The sequence below is a fragment of the Astatotilapia calliptera genome, chromosome 16, assembly GCF_964374335.1.
Source record: "Astatotilapia calliptera chromosome 16, fAstCal68.1, whole genome shotgun sequence".
Taxonomy (NCBI): Eukaryota; Metazoa; Chordata; class Actinopteri; order Cichliformes; family Cichlidae; genus Astatotilapia; species Astatotilapia calliptera.
The window spans coordinates 9,976,665-10,003,916 of record NC_137437.1 but is presented as its reverse complement, the minus strand read 5'-3'; the positions used below and the strand labels follow the sequence as shown (position 1 = coordinate 10,003,916).

General features: G+C 42.4%; 1 long non-coding RNA gene across 1 annotated transcript; it reads left to right on the top strand.

Annotated features, from left to right (window-relative positions):
- The first annotated feature begins 283 nt into the window (after positions 1-283).
- Positions 284-25,352, top strand: LOC113007825 (uncharacterized). Its single transcript, XR_013902193.1, has 2 exons — positions 284-17,108; positions 18,101-25,352. It is a non-coding gene; the product is annotated as an uncharacterized LOC113007825 (long non-coding RNA).
- Positions 25,353-27,252: the final 1,900 nt, after the last annotated feature.

Here is a 27,252-nt window from a genome sequence, read left to right as displayed (position 1 = left end):
TTTTAAGTGAATTAGATTGTCTGTTCGAATTATTCACATTTTTCTCTTTGATTTTATTGTTCTTTCTTTAGAGGACTATAATTGAAACCATGCTCCGTTAGTTTTAGAAAGAGTGTTGCTGTATCCAACAGGGGGCACTTGTGACACGTGCAGTTGGATCTCTGTGGTTATTAATGTATTAACTCTGGCCGTTAATATCAATTTCAAATTTTGTATTTTCTTTAAAAGCTTAATATTGTTTTGCACGTTTAGTGTCTCGTTTTTCTTTTTCCAGACTTGACAATAAGCACGTTAAACAGAATTTCAGAGGAGTTTGCAGAATTAGAAGCTTTTTAAAAACAAACAAACAAACTTTTGATCAAAACTTGCTCCTCAGTCTACTCAGAGTCCATCAGATTTAGGACTTCGTGGGAGCTTTGCAGTAGTCTAAGTGATTTTCATTTTCCCATGAGGAGCGCAGTCATGCGCAACAGGTTGTCCCTGCCTCCTGATCCTCCATCAGCTGTATCTGTTGTTTAGTCAGTACAGAAAGTAGAGAACCAAAGACTGCCTCTGCAACCCTGCTCATATCAAACATAACATGCCACAAATGTGACTTCACCCTTAAGGGAAAATAAGCATTAGTGACAGTATTGGAGGAGACTGAGCTTTATCTGATTATACACAGTCGGAGTGTATAATCTGAAAGCTGACAGCATATGCCATGTACTGTACTTGAAACTTTGACAGAAGTTGGTGCATCGATTTACTTTTTTAATGGACAGACTGAGGTTAGGATCCCGGTTGGTATTGGACACAAATCAGTGTTTCTGGAACAGTGCTGGGGACTAGAGGGAGATGGACTGCTAAAAGCTCGCCCACACACAAATGTGAGATATTCTAATGAGCAATCTGGCCCTTTCTGAATATTATTCACAGTACAAGCATCCTACGATGTGTGACATTGTGCGAGTCTATCAATTTCGTAAAATATCTTCTTTTTTTCCTTCCTCAAAAATTTTCTGTTTGATAAAGGTGTCAGTGATAAGAATATTTGAAAAGGCTCCGTATGATGTGAGTGACATGCTCCTCTGCCACCCGTTTTTCACAGCTCGAGCTCTTCACGATGCACATCTGTGAAAAGGCGGCAAAGACCTGCAATCCATGGCTCCTGTCCTGCTGGTAAGAATCACACATTTTCTGTGATTTTTCACTGATGCAGAAATAGCTTGAATTCATTTCTCAAATGGAAAAGTTGAACCTGAGCGGCAGCAGACCAGGTTCCATTTGAAGTTTTTGTTAATGCACCTTGCACTGAACGCATCGTTGCGAGCTTTAGATCAAAATGTTGTATCAGTCTTTTCTCTTGAAATCTTACCTTTCACAATCCATCTACTATATCTAAGGAGACCTCATCACTCTCACAATCCAAATCCTCCCCTGTAGCTGCAATTTATAAATAACTACAACCTACTGAGCTCAGCTGTGTTAAAAGCTCTTTACGTACAGTAGGCAACAGTAGATGTCAACATTTTTTTTAAATGTAGTGTATTTGATATAAAACTGGCAAAAGATTCAAACACACACATGCAGCATGCACGGCCCACACACTCCCACGTGTTTCCCCTGCCTTTGCTCTCTTCAGATGTGAGGCACATGACATCATTAAAGAAGTGATCGAAAAATCACTGTAGGTACTGCATGTGGGTTTTGTGTGTGTGCATGTTTTTGTTTCTGTGTGGGTGATGGGGAATGAAAGCCAAAGCTCCAGAGCCGTGGGCCCATGGTGGCTATGTGTGTGTGTTTGTGTGCGTGTGTGCCCAGCCGGAGGCTCTGGTCCTGGGCTGCACTGCCTCCCACGCTGGGGTACGGCTGGGGCTGAGTGGGAGGGAAGAGTGGGAGGTAAGAGTGGGCTGGGGCTGTGAGTCAGCCTGCTGCTGAGCCCCTAGACACGAGAGCGCTGAGGGAAGAAGCACACGGGCAAGAGTCCTCTCCCTGCCAGTGTTTTGAAGAAACTGTTAAGTTTATTACGAGGAGTCTACAAGTCCCGGGAGAAGTAACTGCTGGGATTACACATAGGACAGAAGGCAGTGGTGGGAGAAGGCTCTGAAGGTATTGAGAAGATGGAGTAAATTACAATTTCAGTGGGGCTGACGGCTCCTCAAAACATGGTCAGGAGCTACAGGAGAAGGCAGGGGACACAAAGATGTTGCATGCATCTTTGTTGGTTCTTTATTTTACTGATGTGAATTTCTAATGTTAAACTTAGATCAAAAAGTGGCTCTGCAGACCACTTCTGTATTTTTAGACCTTTTAGACCTTCGTGTATTTCCACAGAACAGCTCTGAATACCACAGTCTCAGCCTGCTTATGCATTTTCTTGCACTTCTGAGACAGATGGCGGTATCAGGCCCAGCCCCATCTGCTGGAACCACTTGCTCTTTCTCACTCTGTCTGCTGAGAAAACAAAGCTCCATGCTGCATGTCCATTTAATCTTCAGTGAATGACACACTCCCATTCCACACTATGCATATGCATAGTCCATTAGTCAAAAGCAACAGGGACCGTTTGTCTCTGGTGCTTTTTGCCAGGTTAATAAACTTTCTAGTGTGAAGCTCACAGGAGTGTAGCCTGCATTGCAGATCACAAGTTATTTACTCACTGCAGGATCATTCATGAATGCTCTCCGTTCATCCTGCAAGTAGAGCTGCTGTTTAAAGGAAAATGCGAGATTTGATGTGTAAATCTTCTTCACGTGTACAGGAGCATGATTAGCCTGTAAATACTGTGGTAAAAAAATAGCTTAGAGGAGATTCTTCATGCTTTTTTAGGGGTTAAGTAGCCTAATACAGGTAGCTGAAAACTGCAGTCATCCTCAATATCTCTAAGAATGAGAATAAATATTGTATCTGGTGGAACAAATTCTTGTATAGGGTGGGAAATATTTCTAGATGTAGAGTAGTGTTTGGTATTCATGCTTCATCAGATACATAATTTTTTTTTTAAGTTTTAAAATCATGCTTTTGTGTCAATGAACTAATGACTCACTAAGGGGACTTGTTAGTTGTCTCTGAATTTTTCATTTTCTGTCATCTTTTTCCCTTCACCCCAAAACCCAGTCACAGCAGATGGCTGAGTGTCCCTCAGCCTAGCTGCGTCTCATCCTGTCAAAAGGCAGTTCTTCTGCCCTACTGTTGCCAAATGCTTGCACATAGGGGATATTGTAGAGTCTTTACGGTACAGTGTGAAACACCTTGAGATGACTGTTGTTTTGCTATAAAAACAAAACTGAAATGAAATAGGTTTGTCATCCTACTATTCTGTAAATTGTCTTTCTAAATGTGAAACTTGCATCTCAATATTATGTTTATTAAGAAAAGCTGAAGCAAGTGTCATTGCTAGCTTCACATACTGACATACATACTTGACATCAGTAATTGATAAGATTAAAATCAAATTAACTCTAAATTGTTGTAGTTCCATTTTAGGAGATTTCATGACACCACTCTCAGGGCCACAATGTCCCAGTGAACTCAGCAGCGGTGTTTCTGGGCTGGGCCGGTTGTTCTGATAATAGAAGGTGGTTCTCCAGGAAGCCAAGAGGGAGTCCACCAGTCTGGGGTGTAGGACCAGTAAGTGGGCCAGCTATGGGATCAGCCCAGGGGTGTGGAGCAGCAGTCGATGAGGCGGTGGGAAGTGCTGGAGGGATGTGGACGGGTGAAAAAGGAAGGCAGGCGAGGAATGGGAGGGAAGGACACGGAAGTGAGAGCAGGAAACGCTGGTAGGAGCAGTGGGAGTGGGGAGTGGAATGTTTCACAAGAGCTTTATCTGCACTGTAGCGTCAAGATGTGGGCATCCGCTGTTGGTGTCACTGTTCAGACAGCCACCCGCCAAGCGAGGGAGCTCATGTGTGACATAGCCATCCTCTGACACGCACACATGCGCACATTCTCCACAGTGTGACCCCTCACCGCCTTGGCAGAGCTCACTGCTCTTATATCCTGGGAGTGGGCCAGCCTGCAGCACCGTCCCAGCCTTCGTATAGTCCACGCTGTGCGGTTGTGGAATAGAGAGAGAAAGTCTTGCAGTGTAAGTGAGGGAGTCAGTGCTATGCATTAGTGGGTTCTGTTAAAGGGACCACAATACTGGCGGCCATACATTCATGCATATGTAAGTAATGCATTTCTGCACTAATCAGATCATGCTGTCACGGGCACGTTATGCATTTTACTACAAGAGCATGAAAACTGCAGTCAGTGCAACTGTTATTACTGCATTTAATCAAAGCAGAAATGCTCAGCCTTCATTCATCAGAGGGCACGATTGTTTGTTTTCATATGAATTGACCTATTAACCACAATAATTTATACAAGAATAGGGACAAGCCTATAAGACAGGTAAATATTATTTAATTCTGTGCAATAGGCACAACTAGATTTTAGCTCCATGCACTTCCAAATGTTGTATTTGAAGGAGTGTGTATAATATTAAACGGAGGTGGAACCATCTCTGGTGGGCCTGTTATGGACTGCGGAGCTTAAAATGAGCATCTTTGACTTAATAAAACGTAACATTGCTGTTTTCTTTTTTGAGTTGTCTTAACTGTCAAAAATGAGCACTGAAATATTAATGGAGTACATTTATGTGAGCAGTGCATGTAAATAAACATAATTTAAATAGACTTTCTTTGGGGGGGGGGGTTGTCAGGCTGAACTAATGTAAAATATGCAAAGTAAAATACAACGAGCTCAAAACTGATTTTGCTTTGGAAATAAAATGTTTAAAAAGTATCATCTAAAGTTTAAAAAAAATAAGCAAAAATGATGTTTTTAATACTATGTTACTAACACTATCGTTATGGCAGCTATTACTTTATATACCTCAACCTAATAATTATGCATTGTGTCACAATAGAAGCATGCGTGTATGATGCAATTACAGAGACTTGCAGTAGTAATGGAAATTTCAAGTATTGTCAAAATGTTTCACCTGAGCTCAGAGGTGCTCGTGTGACACTAGAGCTGCTGTGAAATCCCTGCGTGTCACTAACGCCCAAGGTTATCACAGGGTAATAAGTGCGCGCGCACACACACACACAGACAGACAGACACATGCACACTTACACAAACAGACACGCACGTCACTGCAGGGCAGTGGAGAGCAATGCAGAACAAGCACCGTGATGAGAGATAAGATGTAGAGTCATGCCTCTCCAACGTGACCGTGACATCACAGTTGTATCTGCGTGTTCGCCGTCTCCCCATGCTAGAAACCGACGGGCCTAATATAGTCAGTGCAGAACACACACACACAGCTACACTAGGCTGGCGGGGGAGGGAGTCTGATTGCCATATTTCCATCTCCTGTCCTTGGTTGGTTACAAGCGTGCGTTTCTTCAGAGGTGTGTCTTTGTGTGCCGGGTTAGTGAATGAGATGACGTCACTGTTACGTCTGTTCTTGTCTATCAGTGGCTGGGAGTTTCTGTCTTGGCACAGACAGGTGCATCTGTGACATAGTGTGTGAGCGTGTGCGTGTGTGAGAGAGTTTGTGTTTTTATAATTCAAACTTTCTCTGGCTATGTGGAATGCCACTTGAGAAAGAACTTTGAGTGCTCACAAGAATTTGGGGCATTGGAGACATTCTCTAAATGTTCTGACACGTCTGTGGAAATATCTAGCTGCACGTTCTATTTGTCTTGCTGACCTTTTCCCTACTTCTCTGAAACACAGTTTCTAGCTGTTTTGTTTTGGGGTTTTTTTGCTTTTATTTGCTGCTCACTTTTTCTTTTTAAGCGTTTTTTTAAATTAATTTTTTTATGGACAGCCAATCTGTTTATTCACTTCAACCCAGCTGAAAGAAAATCTTCCACAAGTGAGCTTTTTTTTGAACTGTCATGTCTTAAAACTACTCTGAGCAGCACCGTGGAAACTTACTGTAGGTCTTCTCACTGCTGGTCTTTGTGTCTCCCCCACCCAACCTCTATCACTGCTATCTCTCTGACCCTGTTTACTTGGGTAGGATGAATAAAACGCCACTGCAGCTAAGACAAGGTGGATAAGAAAATATTTAAAACCATTGAAAACACAAACACACACAGTTTGATTTTCTTGAAATAGGCAAAATTCTGTATGTTGCTTGTGCCATTATTCTCTGACTACTCTGTTTCACATCTGACTGCAGAAGAACAGCGTTACCTTTTTCATGTAAATCATTAAGCACCGGTATAGTTACTTGTAAAGACACAGCCCCGCGGACCCATTTTACCATTTCAATATTTTCTCTTGCATTCTCTCCACATTCTCGTCTCTCTCCTGCTGTTTGAATTCCTTCGCTCTATCTCTCCAGCTCTTCCTTATCTCTGTCTGTCTGTGTGTCACCACTAACTCTGGTCAGCCATTTAACTGCTTCTCAAGTCAACCCAGCAGAATTCCCAGGCTGCTCAGCCGCCTGAGTTCACACCTTTTTGTCCACAGGAATCTTAGGAATCCCCAGTTTCCTTTCCACTGAAATCTCCATTGTGTGTGTGTGTGTGTGTGTGGGTGTGTGGGTGTGGGTGGAGGGGTGGGGGGGTACGTGTGTGTCTGTAACTACATGAAGGAAAGACCCCCGCCTGTGCTGTGCATGTGTGTTGAAACACATCTCCGCCCTTGTATCCACCCAGAGAAAGCGAGCAGGCGGTGCTCACTTTGTGCCCACAATAGACTGAGTCACATTCTAAAATGGCAAACCTCTTAGTTACTGAGAAACTTTGCTCTTTAGGAGAAACCCTTTAATGTCAAACTGAGACTCACATCATGTGAATTTCATCAGCACACGCTAATTAATTTGCTGTCTTTAACACGGGATTTAACCGCAAAACAGAACAGTTTTCTTCATATTTTCTGATTAGATCATTTAGAAGAAAATATGTTCAGTCTCATGTTTACCTGACTCCTTTTTGGTTTTGTGTTATTATAAATTGTTTTTAGGATCAATAATTGCAGATTCATCATTTGCTAAAGACAGACCGTTGCACTCTTTTCATTTTAACTATAAATTACCTACTTGTTAGGGAAAAAAGAAATCAATGACTCATTGTCGCTGGCTTGCAGAGCATCTGAATAACAAGATCAGGAATAATCTGTCAGATCGCTGCTTTTGGCAGGTAGTGCACATCATATCAAATGGTCGACCCGAAATAGCTCCACACAGGAATACACGAGAGAAAATTAACAAAGTTATTTCAAACAGAAAGAAACAAAAACAAACCAGGCAAGCACACAGAGTCCCATTTAAATCCTCCCGGTGACTCGACCCGCGCACATTCATGCCGCAGTTTGTCGGCAGGTCTGGAGTCATTTAGCCGCTCTCACCCTGAGTCATCCCTGGCTTGAGTGCAGCCTGATGCCGAGGCTCAGCGGCACCCGTTGAACACAGCGAAGCGCGTACAGATACCCATTCACACACGGAGAGAGCTGTTATTCAGCCTTCACCCACTCACTCTCTCTGCGCGACAAGCAGAGCTATATGCGATGATGTCTTTGATGTTAGCTCATGAGGTCCAAAGACACTGGATGGAAATGTAGTTTGTAAACACTAGAATTATAAATTTAGACTAAAAACAAAAAATCTTATATAATATTTCTCATGAAGGCTTTATTTAGAAGCCCTTTAAAACTTTATTTTTTTATTTGACCAAATCTCAGTGTTTTAATGTTCTAAAAAAAATATACAACCAAATCTTTTAAGCACTAATGCTGACTTGCGTCAACAGTCCCTGGGCAGGTAGCATGAAATTATACAGTGTACATGTGTGTACAAGAGAACGCACCGAAACAACGAGACATACACAAACAATCCCTCATACTAGGTTCAATTGTGTCCCAAACAGGAGAGCCAACTGATGCTGTCGCAGCTCACAGGAAGCTGGGATCCCACTCACGTCATCACTGAGGTGAGAAACTTTCCTAAGCTTCTTTTATAACGTGATAGAGCTTTACCTCCTCAGGACAGTCAGGTCAGGTAATCAGTGGCGTTCTTGTACATACAAAAAAACAATAGGTTGCAAGTTGCCCTGAGATTGCACTTAAGGGCTTTAATACCAAAATGTGTGTATATAGGTCAATTATTACTTAACCCTACTTGTTATGTGACTCACAGAGGTTATTTAAATAGTTATGAATGAGGTCTGACAAAAGCATTTATCCGGCTCCACTAAAACGTGTGTGCGTGTTTCCGTACCACAATATGTGTAACGGGAGCGTAGCATGGGTGCAGCATGGCCTTTGGTGAGTCACATGGCCTCCCGTGTGAGTAACAAACCAACTATGTGATCCCTTCAGTTCGAGACTCCCATTCAGCCCACTCTTACCCCATACACACGAGCAGGGAGGAGGAGGATGGAAGCTGAGGGTGGGGCAGGGTGGTGATGGTTCATAGGTGTGGTTGGCAGAAGTTGGGGTAAAATAGCAGGATGTAGGTGAGAAAGCAAGCTCCAAGGAGGGAGGTTGAAACCAAGGGGGGTTGACTGAGGTCGAGGGCAGCTTCAGGTCAAAAGTTTCAGATCAGGGGGACAAAAGGTGCCAAAGACTCCTGTAAATTAATATATCACAGTCTCCCCAGGAACTGTCATCATCCATTCCTGCCCCGTTTTCTTTTTCTTTCTTTTTTTAACCTGTGAACTTGGGTACTTTCTTCTTAGTAGCTGTGGTCAACATGTGGTTACTCGCTTGTTTATGAGTCCGTCCGGTTCTGTAAACTCTGGTACTTTCTCTTTGTGGTCTCAATCAGCAGCCCATTTGTTAGTTCCATCTTCAAATGTGGCGCATGAAGCAGTCGAGATACGATGCACATATATAGCATTTGTTTATGTGGGTGTATGTCCTTATGGGTGGAGAATGTAGGCTGGAAGTCACAAAGACTGTAGCTGTTGTTTTTGTTTGTGTTGCCTTATTTCATATTCATTTCAGAGTGGCTACGGCTCGGGAGGTAGTGCGGGAGGTTCGATCACCTGAATGGCCTCCAGTGTGAAAGTTAGACAGAGAGCACTTTGGCATTGTAAAAAGCGCTTGTATGAATGACTGACTGATACATGTAGTATAGTGCTCGAGTAACAAAGCACTATATGAGAAGCAGTCCTTCTTTTCCTTTTTTTTTTTAATAGAAGTCTCAACTCTCTAGCGGGGGAGTTTCCTGCTTTTGAAGACCCCACCACACACACACATACACAGAGAGAGAGCGAGGGAGAGAGACAGAGAGGCTACCCTTAAGTTTTTTTCCTCCTCCCTCTCCCCCTCCTTCTTCCCTCCTCTCTTTTTTTCTGAATGGATGTCCTCTCCCTAACCTCAATTGAGAGCTGTAACAGGACACTGCTTTAGGCTCAGCCCCCTCTATGTATAAGAGAGGGAGAAGCAGCAGTCCTGTGAGTGTGTGTGAGCGAGTATGTCCGACAGTGTCAGTCAAGGGGTTGAGGGAGAGAAGGGGAGGGTGAAGGGTAAGAGAAAAGGAAGGAGGTGAGAGAGACAGAGAGAGAGAGAGAGAGAGAGAGAGAGATAGACTGCTGTGAAACATGTGATAGTGCAACTTTGGCGGGGCTTAGAGGGAGTTTAACGGCTGTAGTGTCTCCAGAGCTCTGGGAAAGCACCTTTAGCCCAGAGGGAGCCTCACAAGCTGTCTGTGTGTGTGTGTGTGTGTGTCTTTTTGTGCGTACGTGAAAGTGTGTGCTTCTGTGTGTGAGTGAGAGAGCCGGTTTTTCAGTGCTGCTGCTGTCACTTTAAGCCTGTTACTGATTACACTCAGAAGAATGCAACGGGAGGAGGCTAAAAAGACAGGGAAACAGATGAGGAGACATGTAAGGATGAAATCTCTCAGAAGCTGAGCTATGGCGAGCTTTATGTCACTTGCCCTCACGGTCCTGGGCAGTGACGTGGGTGAGACACCGTTACCCAACATCGTCTCTCCCTCCCTCTCTCTCTCTTTCACTCTCTGTTGGACCAAGCAAAGTCAAAGTGAAAGGGAACCCGGAATCCCTCTTTGAAGCAGAGACAGAGCGAGAGGACGCCCAGAAACACTGGGAAAAACTTAAAGAAAAGACACCAGAGAGGAAGAAATTCGAGTGGAGGTTGAGGGAAGGGGTGTGCATATGTGGGGGGGTTCCCTCATTCCAAACTCAGCGCTGGGAGGAAACACTACTCTCACCCAGACGGGTAAGTGAAAAAAGAAAGAAAAAAGAAAAGAAAGGGAAAAGATTCCCAGAAAGTAGGGGAGCTGCTGCTGCTGCTGCTGTTGATGGATATCATATGTTACAAGTTAAGGTTGAGAAACTGCTCCCAGATCCTTAATAGGTGGAGAGGAAGAGCAGTCTGTAGGCTGTCGGCAAACTCTCACACAGCCTGAAGTAGTGAAGTTGTGCTCTGATTTTTCTTTCTGTTCAATTTTGTTTTGTTTTGAAGCTGGTGATTGGTCACCTTCAGCTTGTCTCGGATTGCTCTGAGTTTGAATGGTCACTAGCGTGAGCGTCCCCAGCGCTGCGATCGCGTTACAGAGGAGCTGATTCACTGTCACACAGCCGATTTGTTTGACTCTGCTCTGAGGCTGACTTACAGTCGCACAGCCAGGATTAGATGGGAGGCAAAATGTATGGTGTGTGCTATCATCAGTGCTGCGGTAATATACCAGACATAGTCTGTTGAAGGCAACGCTGATATGAAGTCTTGTGATTAAAATAGGTCTTTGTGGTCAATGGGCCATTTTTAAATACAGAAGCACCACTTCCTCTCTGTTTCAGTCACGCTGTGTGTTTGTGCCCCCCCCTCTTCAACTGACACAGATAGCACAGTCCTTTTGCTCTGCAGCAGAAGGCATGAATGAACTGAGCGTCTGGGGTGGGGTGGAGGTGGAAGCGGTGGCGTTGGTGGTGGAGCGGGAGGTGGGGTGTGGATAAAATATCATACAGCATGGACAGCGAGCATGTGGCTTCTTTATGAATGGACATGGCAGGCAGCTGACATGATTGGCTGCAAAGGAGTGACGTCTGATGACTGCAGAGCCGGCACTCTGGAGTCATTCTCCCCTTCGCTGTCGCCGCTGTCCCTCCTGGTTACCACCTCTTAAAGCGCTGCCGCCGCATGTGTGTATATGTGTTGGTCTGTGCAAGACACAGAGAGAGTGTTTTAAGGAGTCGTGTGAATCAGTGCTAGTGGTTGTGGGTGACATGTGTTTGCCTAAGCGGGCTTAGTCACAATCTGAACAGAGGGGTGTGTGTCTTGAAGCAGTGGGCTTTTTTTCTTCTTTTCTTCATCTTCTTTTTTTTTTAAAGAGTTGTGGCTCTCTGCCCAGCTGTTGTTCTTCAAATTGTCTCCCACTCTCTCTGACTAACATAATGCTCCTTCCAGCTATCATTACTCTTACTTGTCATGTAATAAGAGGGAAAGTTTCCAGCATTAACACGTAATAATGCTCCCTCATGACTCACTTTCGGGGACGAAGGTTTATTTTGTGACCGTCTACACTTTTAGATTTCCGCTTAAAGAATTTCAACAAAGAAGGAAGTCATGCTATCAATCTGTCGATCTCATCAAGATGATGAGATAATGTAAGAGGCCGTTCTCAGGAAACAAACAGGAAAATAATTTATCAGGGTGACCTCTGTGTGTGTGTGTGGACCATAACCACGTTACCATGCCGGTGCCTGCCAAAAGCCAACCCTACAGACGGACATGCACACCCTTTGTTTTACTGCGACACAATAATGGCCACTCCTTGAGCTTACTGCAGTTCCTACACTCCTCCTGTCCCCACTTTAGTTTATGGTTTATCAGGAGGTGTGATAGGGAGACGGCGAGAAAGAGAGTGAGGAGTGGTGATAAGGAATTGTCACGTTGGTGCGCGAGGATCTGTCGGCACTTATCGGGGCAGCGTTTCCGGCGCGAGTGCACGATAGAAAAGAGATTGGCGGCGAGATGCATCGCAGGTATCTTGATGAGGAAGATTAAATTCCCAAGCCCAGATTAGCATGGAATCTGCCCTTTTGTCTTATCACCCTGCCTACACGGTGAACCCTGCTCTGTGCTACTTGACAATAAGCAGCTAACCATCTCAGGCCAACCACCTTTCTGCAGCTTCTATAGGCAAACGTAAATGACTTGGTTTTTGGATAATAAGAAGAGGAGAGCACTTTTTTTTTGTCACGTATACAAATCCAGGGCATGTTGTAGCAGTTTCTTACGTTTTATGATTATTATTATGATTATTTAGATGTTGATTAAGATAATTTTCCAGATGTCAAAGCAACATTGAGATTTGGTTACAAAAAAGGCGAGAAATCTACATCTGCATCATACATTTATTTGCTGACTGTATTACTGGCATGAGTAGAGATTTTAGGGGCTATTGGATTACAACCATTTAACAACCAAATAAAAGTGGCTTGAAAAAACAGCAAGGTGAGTCATCTACAAACCTTTCATTTTTTAGTCAAACTGAACCTGATTTTAACCTTGGCAGTGATGCAGCACTGTAAAGCTCAGTCAATCTAACTAAACTGAACTATTCAACAGAATGGTTAAACTTTCAATTTTTAAATAGATTTAAATCTTTTTAAAAGGCCATGACTGGCTGAGCAGATTTAACCCATAAAAAATGAATATATTGACATGTGTTACTTTTTTTGACATAATGTAGAGATGCAGAGCTAATACCAATTAGTTTATTTTTATATTACTTTTATTTGGTTATTAACTAGTGGAAATAAAATATATACAAATAAAGGTTTATGGTCAAAGATAAACATGCAGGAATTTTTTTAATACGAAATATTTATTCTTTGTGAGTTTTAAATGGAAGAATTCTTTTTTTAATGTACTGAAAAGGACCTCAAGCAAGCAGGTTAGGTTAATTAGAAAGGTGTCATCCTGACAAACTGCTGTGGAATGGTCACATATCCACACGGTAGTGATAAAAGCAGCTTTTCTGTTTATTCCACCACACTCAATTTGACAACAAAAGGATATAACGGCTACACTTAATATCAGGAACAATGTGCTCGTGACGTGGAGTGGAGGGGGCAAACGTGGACCGCATAATGACAGGTGGCAGATGGCTGGAGGAACTTAGGACTTAAGTCACCTGTGGCAGGCTTTACTTTGAACTGCATTCATAGCGGCTGGCGTCGGGAAGTGAGGCGTTGTGACATACCGTAGTTATTCCAACGCTGACAGGAGTTATGTAACTGAAACTGGGTTAAGCGGCGCAAGAACAATCTTAACTATGACTTGACTCATTTCTCCTTTTTCTTTTCCCTACTTTCCTTTTCGCATGACTTGTCTTTGTTTATACATCAACAGCTCACTTACACAAGTCTGTCATTCACAGGCAGATTGTAGTGTTAAGAGCTTAGCTAGATAACTTAGATGTCGCAGGGCTCAAAGCACTGTGTGTGCATGCACAACAGAAAAAGCCCGTTAGAGATTCTGTGTGTTTGCATACGTCTTGTGTGCATTTCTTTTGTGTGTGTGTGTGTGTGTGTGTGTGTGTGTGTGTGTGTGTGTGTGTGTGTGTGTGTGTGTGTGTGTGTGTGTGTGTGTTCAAGAACGTTCCAACGTGTACTAACCACACACACCTGGCCTGGTTCCTCCTTTGCACATATATGGGCAAAGCTTCCCCTACCTGGGCCTCACTGAATTCCAATAAGTTGCAATGTGAGTGTGCGTGCGTGTGCGAGAAAGAGGCTGTAGAGACGGATGCACGTCATGGAAAACCAGGATCAATGGGCAAGGCCCGCAGAGCTGCGTTTTTAAGGTGTTCCTTTTGTTTTCCAAAGGTAATCAGTTAGCACAATGACTCAGCTTGGCTGATTATTCAAAGTGGCTTCAGTAGGACGACGTCAAGAAGGAACTGTGGTCATGTTGCTATTAGACAAGCTGCATACAACACTCAAGAGAGCAGAATGAAATCCCTGTGTACTCTTGATTAAAAGAAGACACACAGTGGGCTCAACAGTTTTCCCAACAACAACAACCAGACTTTCTGATTATTTGCTAAAAATCAAACTTTCCACAACTGACTTATCTACTTTCAGTCTCTTTGGGCTATTTGTCAAGACGTGCGTTAGTATTCAGGGTGGAGGTAGTGAAGGTATCAGTAGCCGGGTTGTGCCTCTTGCAGACAGAGCTTACATTATTACATTATAGCCTCTGCTTTGCCTTATGTTGGCACTAATGAAGCAGATTTATGGCTATGTGTGCCAGGGTTCAGCGCTGGTCCTGTTTAAACCCTGTGACCCGACAAAGCAAAGTACCCTCACACTGATTTTGGACAATGGGACACCTTTCATCCATTCCATTCCTTCTCTATACTTTTTTCCTTTTCCCTTCCTTTCCTTTCGGCTCCCTTCTTTCTGTGCTCCCTGCACATTTGCCAAACCTTCATAAAGCAGCTCGAGGAGGTAGTTAGCTTTCCTTGGTCATCTCGCCAGGTCTTTCCCATCAGTCCAGCCCCCTCGAAGAGCTTGCAGACATCCCTCTCTGTAGGCCGGGGGGCTGAGCCTGGGTTTGGGGTACAAGCTGTATATTTGAGGCTGGGGCTCCCTCTGGAGAGGTTCTTTGGCTGTTCAGTCTAAAGGTCTGGATTCAGTGTGTAACTCGACCGACAGCCACCTAGCAGCACTCAAAGGAACCATTTGGGATAGCTTTACAAGTAAAGGCCTGTTTTATCTTTACAATTTATAATAAGGATAGAAAGTGAGAGGGAGGGAAAGGAAAGGGTGGCGGGGAAAGTGACTTTAGCAGCGTGGATACAGGATAGCAATATTCTGGAACAGGGAATGACTTTGGATGGCGAACAGAGGTAACAGCAAAGACAGAGCTTCCATAACCTCTGCCGCCACCGAATATGAGCTACTGGCTTCCTCTCTTTGGTTGGAAGCTCTCACTCCCCCATCATAACCAATTATACTGTCAGGCTGGGGTATATTGAAATCTGGGGAGCTGAGAACTAATATCTGATTGGCAGCAGGCCTCATGGAACGGCTGCTTAATTGGTGGCAAGCAGTTGGTGAGCACTGCATTTCAGGCTCGTCTCATCTTGTAGTCTAAGCATCTCTTTGTGTGAGTGAAAGCAAAGTGATTGGTGCAATGTTCACTTTGTTAACCCAGCGAAATTGCCGAGGCTGTATGGGAACAAGCTAAGTATGAACTTCTTCACACTCACCAGGTTGTCAGCAGTCTGTTTGGGGTAGAGTTACACTAAAGTTCGAATGATGGATTTTCACCTATTTTGGCATACGCAGATGGAATAATAACAGATGGAGTAGAGGGCTGAAATCCATGTAGGAGACTTGGAAAAACAAAAACTTAACAAAAACTAGTTTCTGAAATCGTGTGCATTTGCTGTGCAACTAAAAGCAACCTAGAACCCTTAATGCTCAATGGTTTGCGGGTGACCTGGTGGACGTTAAAAGATTAAGTGGACTGTTTTTGTTTGTTTTTTGCTTTTTTTTTTTATTTTAATCTAAACTCTTGAATTTTAGTCTGTCAGTGTCCACCAATTCTCTTCTAGCACTGACAGCTTCAGTGAGAAAAAGTAAAATATGTGCTTGCGCTTCTAAAGTCCAATTTTCTCTACCATCAATTTTTCTATCCAAATCTTAGTATTCAAAAATAAACTGATACAGTTCCAGGCTGTTTTTTTGTTTTTGTTGGAAGAGCAACTGTAGATAATAAGCCCAGCGCTGGAACAGTAGGGGACTTTAAAGATGGAGTGCTGGACGTATTGCACACGCACACACGTGCAGAAAGAGCAAGAGAAGGGAGCGAGGGAGGGAATGCATCCACACCCAGCTCACACATCCTACACACCCACCCACACACACATGCCCACACATACTTGAGCAACAGCACGAGCACATGCACACTACCAGTGAACCAGTGTCGCTCACTGTAGAACTGCAACTCTCGTGCTTGCACAAAATACACACACATACTTGTACAGTGGTCACCCCCTACTTTGAGGCTAAAGCAGGGTAATGATTCAGTTCCTCTTTGTGTGTGTGTGTGTGTGTGTGTGTGTGTGTGTGTGTGTGTGTGTGTGTGTGTGTGTGTGTGTGTGTGTGTGTGTGTGTGTGTATACATCTGTGTGTACTACATGGTGTATATGTGAACACATTTGCCACTTTGTGAATGTGTTTCGAGCGTGTGTGTGTCTGTGTGTGAATGTGGATGTGGTAAAGGCCCAGTCATCTTCAAGGCAGCTAAGACGAAAGCCACATCAACTGCCATATACCACACTCTAGGAATAGAATAGGCCAGCGCAGGCAGGAATGGAATGGCACGCCTGGCCTCGCCCCTCCTCGAACCACCTCACCCATCCCCAGGCCTCCTAGAGCTCACCCCCTCTTCCTCTAGTCCAAATCGCCCTTGTCGCTTGGGTTGCTTGCATTTCCCCACTTCATCTTGCAGTTTTGTAGCGCTCCGCATCACTGCTCATTTCACTCCTCTCTAGAGGAAGAACTACAGACGCATGCTCGCTTTCCTGGATTTCCTGGCTAGTATTAAGCATCAGATTGTCCACCTGCTTTTATTTCAGTCCAGCTCCTCAAACGCCGTAGCATCTGAGTATGCACAAGACGTGTGTTTAAAAACCGAGAGCTGGTGTTGCTTTGATGAAAACCCCGATTAATCTGGCTTATCTGAGATGGTGTTTCACTTCCTCTGTTGTCTCTGTGTGCCTTCACCCTCTGTCCTCCTAAGCATGTCCATATCGCATCAACTCAATGTGTTGCTTTCGATTGAAAAATTGAAAAAGCTGATTGGCTTATGTACATTTGACCTCTCTGCCTAGCGGCAGTGGCAGCATCACCAAAGTGTGGAAAAAAAGGGAAGCGATAACACATAGACCTTATCACTTTGCCTCTTAGCCCAGTGAACTCACTGAGCCTCACCAGTCTGGACCTGTTGACACTACACTAGCACAGCTTTAACACACACCGGTCCTTATTTTATGCTAAACGACATCTTTTGTTATATTTGTTGTTGTTTTTTACATCTTAAAATTAGCATCTGAAGTCTTAAGTATCACTTTCCTTTTTTTTCCAGGTTTGCTGATTTTGCATGGATTGTCCCAGATAAATGACCGCGAGCCATTCCCACAAGAGGTAAGAAATTCATTCTTTAAAAAAAAAATCTGCATCAAACACTGTCTTTGCCACTGTCCCCTCCTCTCTCAGCTTCTTTGCCACTATTGTCAAAAGAACAGAGCTCTAGGCCACTTCCCCTTCTCCCTACCTCAAATCCCTCAGTGCAGGGAGCCCAAACAGTATTAGCACTTTAAACCTTAGGCTCACAGGTAAGTTCAGTTGGGGAGCTGTCAGAGAAATTTCTCTTATACGGTAAGATGAGACAAACGATATGACATAGTTGGCATGGTGAAAAAAAATGAGGTGCTGAAACGAGGAAAAGTAAGATGGGGGAAATGTAAAGACGCATATGACAGAAAGAGCATTTACGGCGACAGAACGCTGGAATGCGAGGAAGGAGGAGGAAAGAGGGGCAGAGTAGAGAGAGGGGGAGAGAGAAGCCAGCACATTTCCCTTAATAAAAAGAAAGTGGAGTCAAGTGACCATCAGCTGGTCAGAGAATGTTTGATCAATATAGTCATGAGGCCTCAGGTATGCAGAGCAAAATGAAGGGAGAAAGATCGGCCCCGCTGTCTCCTTTCAGGTTACCCATCTCCTCCAATCACATGTATCTAGGTTGCAGTTTTATGAAGACTGAGTTAGCGCTCTCTTTATGCGTAGGGCTCAGCGTTGGGTCGGCACGGCGGTGGCTCTGTCTGTCATGCCTCAGGGCTAATGGGAAAGAATGACAGGAATCTGCAACTGATAATGCCATGCTTGGAGATGTTCGTCAGCAGATTATCTCCTATATCCTTCCCCTCCCTCGGGCTCCTCATTTTCTCCCGCTTGATCTCGTCTCTGCAGTTTGCCCCCTTTGCTCTTTCCTTTGCCTCTACATATTTGCATCTTGCACTCACACCTTCTCCTTCTTTCTTATTTTCCTTTTGTTGTTTTACATAATTGGTCTGTCCCTGAGATCTGTATGTGTTCATAATGGACCTATTTTCTGTTTCTCTTCACTCTTTCTTCAGATGGGGTCCAGAGTCTCCCCACCCAGACACGACTAAACCGGCCAGCCTTCGCAGTTCACGCCTCTCTAGCTGCTGTCAGTTGCTCAGTAGGCAGTGTAGATCCTGTGTAGCAATCAGCAGCTACATCTGGCTACTGGGTCTCTGACAGTTCTGCCTACTTCCCAGTCAAGCTTGCTCGTTCCTCTTCCTATTGGCTAAGTGACACATTCCAGTCCCCGCATTGGCTGCGATGTCAGGGGGGCTCCATCCTGTGACCCCACAGACAGGATGTTCTCTGTGTCACAACTCCACAAGGGCCCCTTGTCAAGGCTTTTTTGTGTTAGTTTTTTTTCTTCACTCCTTCCTCCTCTGTCATTCTTCTTTAAATTCTCACTCATTTCGCCTTCTCTCCTTGGCCTCTGCAAGATTCTCTTAATATGAAATGTCCTTGGTTGTAAATATTAAAGTTCTGTGAGAGAAATTTAAAGGAGCGTATTTTTCCAAAGGAAAAGCAGCAACGTGTATTTGAAAAGCCCTCGGAGAGACCTTTGCTTTCGTCCTGAACCTGGCATACAATGTAGATTTCTGTGTGGTTCAATTCTACAGCTACATTGTCTGCTGGGTTTCTGGCAAGCAATATAAGCAGCTCTTATATAATCCCACGGGCGTTCGAAAAGGTAAGCATTCATCTGTTCTGTCAATGTGGCTCAAATGCCTGACCCTGACAATTCAATAAAGAGAAAATATTTCACATTAATACTGCTGAGTGACTGTCGTTTGTCAAGCTGAAAATCACATTTGAAGAAAGAAAGAAATCTCCAAATCTACTAAATCTAAATTGATTCAGTGTTGCTTTTGTGTCCCAGGAGTTAACCCCAAGCAAGAGATGCCAGGAATATTCTAGTAACTCAGCACAAAGCTGGGCTGTTGTCTGTCAGGAGCTTGTCAGGCTGCTGTCAGACCGGCTCCTTATTAATGGGGCAGCACTGTCTCCCCTGCAGCCAACACACACACACACGCTACAAAAAAAGCACACACCCGCACACACACCTGGGATTATACCAAACCTTCACACAGTGCTTTCAGAAGACATCCCTACCTGTGAAAGTCTGCAAACCCCAAAAGCAACTTCTACATCCCAAAGTATGTTTTTACTTCACAAACGATTTTAATTTGAAAAAAACAAAACCAGAAGAAATGCAGTCAAACTGTAATTTGACAAATTCTGCTGGCAACTTCTTTCCACACACACTAACTAGACTGATACCTACATGAATAAAGCAGCAGGCAGCTGGCTTTGAAAACACATGTTACGGCACCGAGCCTTACAAGAAACCGAAAAAAAGGGATGGGAGGGGGGCACGATTCTACTTTTAATGTGTGTGTTCAGCAGGGATCGGCAGCAGCGTCTGTCCTGTTGCAGCCCTCCAGCAACGCTCCGGCAATACAGTTGAAAATATAATAAGTCTCCGCAGCTAAGAAAAGAAACCGAGGCAAAGCTCCCTCGCAACAGCGGGTCTTTTGAATAACAGTGTTATTTCTTTTATAATCAAATCAAAGACAAATATAGAGTGAAGGTTTTGTGCCTTACTTTTTCCACAGCTCCAAGGTTCAAGTAGAGCTGATATGAGTGAGGCTGAAATGATTCGCTTCATTAAGCAACCGAGGGAAAAAAGTTCAGTCATTTATCAATTTTGTTTGTTTTTTTGCTAATCGAATATGACTCTGGGCTTTGGTGAGGGATATTCTATACGAGCTGCACTGACAGTGACCATGAGCGCATGTGCCTTCTTCCTCTCCGTGTATGTCTGCGTGTTTTCTATCTTTATAAACTGAGTTTTCAGCTGTCATTCGAACAAATCAATAAATAATAAATTCTACAGACAAAATTATTTGTTGAGTTTTAAAAAAAAAAGGGGGTAGCTGAGTGATGCTGTTTCATTTATACCAAACTAACACATGAGCTGCAATACATAATACAGGATAAGAACCTCTCCAGCTGAGTCTGGCATATTTCACTAATCAAAACCCTGTCCCCGTGCAACAGGACACAAAGATTTATTTGCTGCTTGTAAATAACGCTCCCACCATTTATGATTTTACATGAAAGCAGCGCTCGCATCTTTTGGGGAAACAACAATGAGCAAATTCTGCGCTCAAAAGACTGTTTGAAAGGCATTCTACTGATCTGGCTGTACATGCTGTACAATAGATTTTTCAGTGTACACACAGGCGGGCATGTCAGCATTGTGTTAAAAGGGAAAACGTGAAGGAACTCTTTATGTAAAAGCCTTTCAGTGGTAATGGTATAAAGAAGTGAACCGGCGCCATTCATGTGTCAGCTTGAAAAGATTTGCATAAAGTCTGTGCAAGTAAACAAAGGAGTTGAGAAAATGGTGATTATATATTCGTGTGGAAAATTACATTTTTCAGACAGTGATTGTTATGAAATAGAAGCCGAGCTGACAGTTGATGAAACAAGCGTGCTAATGCAAAAGATATGACCTCATAAATGTGGCCTTATAGGACAAAAAAAACATAACACCTGGAACCCCTTCGGGTGTAATTATAATAGATTTGCATTTACATCCCCCACACTGAATCACTCGTCTCATTTCCATCATCAATACAGGTCTTGTCAGTCTCTCGCTACTCAAGCCCTCAAGTTCAACTTTACCAACTCTGTTTTTGTGACAGCGAGCTGAGCGACTCCATCGGGACCCACTATGAGAATCCCAACAATGCAAGTGGTTGCTAATGGCCTGTAATGGGAGGGGTGCGTGGGCGGTTTATTGTTGCTTTGATAAGCTGTCGATGACGTGCGTGGTGTGAGGACAGTCAGAATGCAAAACAACAGAATGCTGAGAAAAAATGACTGATGATGATGGCGATAAGGGGAGGGGGAAAAAATCTGTGGGAAAATGAAAGAGAGATGAGGCCATCTGTCGTCCTCCATCGCACATTTAAACACTTTCAAGGAGGACAGGGTAAAAGGTGAAGGTGCTGTTATCTGAAGGTGAGCTAAACGTACACTCCCTCTCTTGTTTGCGTCACTGCTGTAATAAGTCATCCGAGCCCTTCTCAATGACCTCTACAGCAGGGCTTTCCCCATCAGTAAGCCTCCAGAGGGAGATTTACATGACGTGGTTTACAGTGATCACAAGATGTTTATGGTTTCGTAAGATACAGTTAACTGGCTTTTCTCTTGAACAACAGTCATTAAATTGATGCCACTTTCATGTTCAGGCTTTTTAATAGTGATAACTATGACAGACCAGCGACCTGCCCAGAGTGAACCCCACCCCTCGCCCTGTGACACCTTTTGCAAGCCCCTTTCTTGCAAAACGAGGGATGGATAGACCCTACAGATAGTGTTCCATGATTTTTCTGTACCTTCCAAGACATAAAGAAATATTTTAATTCTTTACAAGTCCGCAGCAATGGTTCAATATGTTTAGATGCAAAATCATCTTTTTATTGTGGGTTCAATACCTGACAATATAAAACCTCTTGAGGTTACTCAAGTTGTTGTGATTTGCCGCCATATAAATAAAACTGAATTGAATTGAACTGATATGAGCTGAAGTGAAAAAACACCAAAGTAAGAGAGTATGTGTATGCTTAGTGTTTTGAAGGGTACGCCCCTAATAGAGTGCTGTAGGCCAACTCACAAGTTAGCATTGCCCTGAGATCCCTCAACAAAAACCTGATGTGATATTTCAAAAATGCTTTTTTCATTAAGTCTGCAAAAAAATAAGTCTACAGCGTACATGTTAATCTTTAGAAACGATGTATTTTTGAATTCTGAAGTTTAAATGCAACTGCCAAAGCTAAATTAATGTTGTGCCATAAACAAACAACACCATGGTCATAGTTTTTTAGCGTCACCACCACAAAACTTTGGACCATGGTTTTTAGCAAATGCCTTGTCTGAGACATGGAAAAACTTCAAAATTTAGAAGTGAAGTATTTATCGATGTTTTTATACGCTGTAGAAAAGAAAGCTAAAACTTGTGCTAATCACAGACCTTATTGCAGACATCTAATGAACACCCATTCAAAAAAAGAAACACTGAGACAAGTGAACTGGTGGTGCAAAATGCTACATCATTTCTGGGTTTTAGGACTCATTGCTGCAGCATTCTAGATAAAACAACAGTCAATAAGAAGAGTCTCGATTGGTTGGTTTGTACCAGGAAAGTGAGTCAGTTATGGACAGACGTTATCACTTTACAAATGTCCCTGCAGCCAATAGATAGTAATAACATATGTTATGAAGAACGGTCCAAGTTCATTTTAGGGTTTCTAAGGAGCTTCTTATTACAAAAACGTACTCCTTAATGGTTATTGTGTAACAGTTATGGGGTCTTCACTAACAAAAAGTTTATATCTAACGTGTGGTAACCCATCTTACCACCTGACCTTCACGTACTGTTGTTTTGTTGAATGGACACCATGTCACAGTGGCACACTTTGGTTCTTTGTTATGTACAATGAATGAAACACCTGTTGACATTGTGCATGTGAGTTTCACTTCAATTAAAAAAAAACAGTGCCCTAAAGAGAGGCGAAGTGAAAATAAAACTTCTGGATTCTGTTCCAGAAGTGAGAAAACTTCATTCAAAATGCCACTGACAGGTTTAACAATGCAAATGGAACAGAGCCTTTCTGAGCACTACGTCACGAAACTCACTGTATGTGTTTGAAAAATGATCTTATATTGTTTAGTAACCAAGCATCATTTTCTATAAGCCACAGACATTCACAGAGTCGATTTTGAGGTTTGACAAAGAAGAGTCTGTAGTTAATTCAGACTAACTGGGAAAACAGGGGTCTGAACACTCTTACCAGAGATTATCCGGTTATGAGTCTAAAGAATATAAATGAATTCAAGCTGAAATGAACTAAGTTCTTAAAGGAGGTCTTGTTTTTTTCTTTTTTCTACTCACAAAGATATTGTTTTATTTAAGATGACAAAGGTTTCATTACCTTAGAGAGAAAGCCTTTTAGTGGATGTGAATATGTACAGTACATGATTTATTTATTTTTCCAGAAAGACTGATGACAGAAATTCAGAAGCTCGTGGAATAGAGCTTACCCGGGAATTGGCAGCTAGTAGCTGGAAATGGGTTTCACATTCAAAAGTTTATCTTGTTATTTGTGATCAAGGTGAATGGCTATGATCCAGGAAACTGGAAAGATAAGAGGAAGCAGAAGAAGAACTAAAGCAAATTGTTCTATAAGTGGATTTTTGTCAGATAGAGGTGACAGTTTGAGATATAAACTCATAACCTCATGCACATCCCTGGAAAAGCGCTGTCCCTGCACTGAACTTTAGAGACGGAGGTAATTCTAGAAACACTTCTCGTATATTTAAGAGGTCAATTTCCTTCGAACATGCATTCCAGCAAAGTCATTTCCAGTGCCGCAGAGACTTATTCGGGCTCTCTTTATTTTATTGTAATGTAATTATAAGCAAGGTTAAAAGATTAAAAAACCTAAATTTCCTTTCCTGTTTTACTGTCTATAATAAATCAACACTCCACTTGAACTGTGTCACAGTGGCTGGCAGAGGCAGGACCCAAATGCAGGACGCGCAAAAACGAGGATTAAACTGAAAGCTAAAATGAAATGCAAAATAACATGAATGACAAAACTAGGAAAGTCAAACCTTTGACACAGTGAGGAACAGACTGCAAGGGAGGAGGACTAAACCACGAGGGGGGGGAGGCAACAGGGAACAGAGGGAAACTGAGGAGATAAATACACACAAGGGGTAATGAGAGAACGGTCCACAGGTGGAAACACAGATGACACTAATCTAGGCAAATGAGTTAAAGGAAGCAAAAGTGAATATGTTACACACGAGGCAGGAAACTATCAAAGTAAAACAGGAAGTAAGATAACTGCGGAGACAAAGACTAAAACACACAGGCTTTGCACTAGGGAGAAACAGACATGGGGACAAGACAGACTGGGGAGACAAAGAAATGAAACAGAGAGAACAGAGAAACTAGGAATAAAGAACACAAACAAATGACTGAGACTCAATCACAAAACTCATGGTAACCTAGAAAATAGCATTCAGCAACCAGACATTATTGTCTCCTCCTTTCAAGTCCAGACAAAAACTCAAAACCACGACAGAGCTGAATTTTTGTAAATGTTACAGTATCACCACCTCTCAATAGAACAGAGTTACTTCTTTGTATGTCTGGTAGAGGGTCTGTAAAATTGCTTATTATCCAATTATCCAATTGGTTTTATAAAGATATTCAATAAAAATACAGAAAAACATGTAGAAAAATTAACACTTTGCATTCCATTCGAGCATCTATAGGACACAGAGCTTCTGGACTTTTACTCAAGCTTTCCTGACTTAAGTAAAATATTAAATGACAGCCTTAATGAAGAATGAAGAAATGAATGCCTTAATGAAGAAACACACAAAATGACCACATAATCAAAGTAAGTGGCTATGTCTTCATTGGCAGTTAAAGTTGCTAGTTAATCAGATTCAGATTCAGAAGAACCTAAACCGGCTCCTTAACATATAGCTGCAGTGGTCATACACTGAGCTCTCACAGAGGTCCTCACCCAGTATTCAAGGGTCTGTCCAGCCACCAAATAATTAGTAAATAATTAATTGGAGCAATTCATCTCTGTTTTTCCCTAAAACAAGCAACACATTTTTCAACAAAGCGCACATATTTCTAAAATTATTCATAAAACATGCGTCTGTGAAAGAGGTTATTATAAAAGAATTTGCAAACACAGAAAAGGACAGGAATCTCATTATCCTTCACAGCTATTCAAAAAAAAAATGCTCTGCTGGTTTCAGTCGACGGTCGATTAACAACAAAAGGGAAAAATACACCAAAATACACAGGAAACATAAACTAGTTATAAATGATGGACTGCCACTTCTGAAAAAGTGAAGCTAGGTATCAGGACATTTGATCTGTGATCCAATTAAACACCTTTCTGATGAGTTCATGATCTCGATCATTAGATTCAGTCATATGGAAGACGCGTGTATTCATTTTGTAATTTATGGTTCCCATCGGAACCAAAAAGATGATGAAACAGAGTATGCTTTTCACCATCATTTGTGCAAATGAATTGTATATAAATAACATGAATTTCAAATAACATGTGCTTTCTGAGAGGGTTATAGTAATTGGCAGCCTTGGAGTCATATGGATGAGTTCAGGAAAGGTAACAGTTTATGTGATATAATCCTGAACACCACAAAAAAAAAACAAAAAAACAACCAAATGTGACAAGAAAATAGCTTGATGTACAGACAAAAATGGAGGCTTAAAGTCAAATATGAAAATAACTCAGGGTCTGCCACATCTGCATCTAAATACCTATCTTACATACACTTAGACAACCACTACAACAGGTCAGTGTCTTTGATTGTGCTTCCTAATGACGCACACTGAATCATGACATTTACGTAAAACCTTAACCAAACCTGTGACTAACCATCACTTGCAACATGATAGTCCAGGTCATGGGCTGACGAGACCAGTAATTACAGCAGCGTAATGTAGGCTTTACATAATGTGCCATTCGCTACTTTGGTTTGACCACAGCTCACCAGAATTTCGAAAGGTGGGTGAGTAAGGCAAACAACTACATGTTCACCGCTCTGTTATCAAATATCAAACTTGGTGAGTCAGGCTGATGAGAACCCTACCACTGAGTCTGGCGTGAAAGCATCTCAGCAGACTAACCCTAACCCAGACACAGGACACAGAACAGCCGCATCTTCACACACAAAAAATCTGCACACAAAATCATACAAGTAGCTGTTGTATTGCTGCTGTCTTGTTATCCCTAATAGAAGATCTTATGTTTGCACTTCTTTAGATTAAAGACCATCAAGAAGCTTGATGAATGATATTTTCTTCTGTTCTGACTACATATTTTTGGAAAGTTATGTGAAGAATCCTCCGCTTTGATTTGTGTGCCAATGTGAATGCTAGAGAAAAGAATCTGGAAATCCTGTGTTTGTGACATTATTACTACTTTGCAGTGTGTATAAAAATATCCACATCACTTGCAGTTTTACAAAGCAATTATAAAATAGAAACATACTGTAGTCAGTCAGCAACATATAAGATTTCAGGGCTGTTATCTCTCCTGTACATTATGGGATCCTCCAGAAATAAAGTAAAAAAAAAAAACTCAATGAATACACTACATTAATTATTTCAGATTGTTCGGCTAGTACTGCACGATGATGGTATCTTCCAAACTAAGCCTAAATGTGCTTTTGATCAACGAGGAAGACAAATGAGGCTGATTTTTATACTCTTAGCATATCATAGTTTGCACAGTAAAACTCCAACTTTTGATTGTGACTCTTGGAATGGTTGAAAATTTAATTTAGTTGCAGCTTTGAAACAGGTGTCACAGTCTTCCCCAGACTGTGTGGGAGTGAGAAGGAGGACCCAAATGCAGAACACAAGAGAAGAAGGAACTACGTTTAAACAAAAAGTGAGTCGTTTGTTGTTCGAAAAACATGAATACAAAAAAAGGCCAAAATGAATGGAAAAAACTAAAACTAAAACCTAAACTGGGAAAAACTAGACTATGATTACTATGAAAAGACATGAGCATGATTCAGAGCAGGAGCATGCGGGAAACTGTGGGAAAACACATTAACATGAAACATGAGCATGACCTGAACTGAATCATGAAGGACCTGAACGTTTGACGTAACATGAAGGGATGAAAACAGACGTCCTGACGAAGACTGAATGAAACACACAGCCTAAATACGCATAGGAGGTGTGGAAACTCAGGGGAAGTGGAAACACATGGAGAAACAGCTGACACAAATGAGCATAACGATGTCACAGGGGAAGAGTAAACTAAACACGCCGAACAAAGAAGCACGAGACTTTCAAAATAAAACACAGGCTTGACAACAAGAAAAACGCAGACAAGATATAATGACAGATAACACAGAACACCTAGGTGACACATAGACTAAACTAAAATTCAAAGCCAACTAATTATAATCCAAGAATTGTACATTATCTTCAAAATATAATGAAAGAGATCAAAACCAACTGAAAGTGCTGGGTCACAGACTCAGCCCCTGACAACAGCTTTCATTTCATGTCCAAATCTCTCTATTTAAGATGTTATGAGGGCTC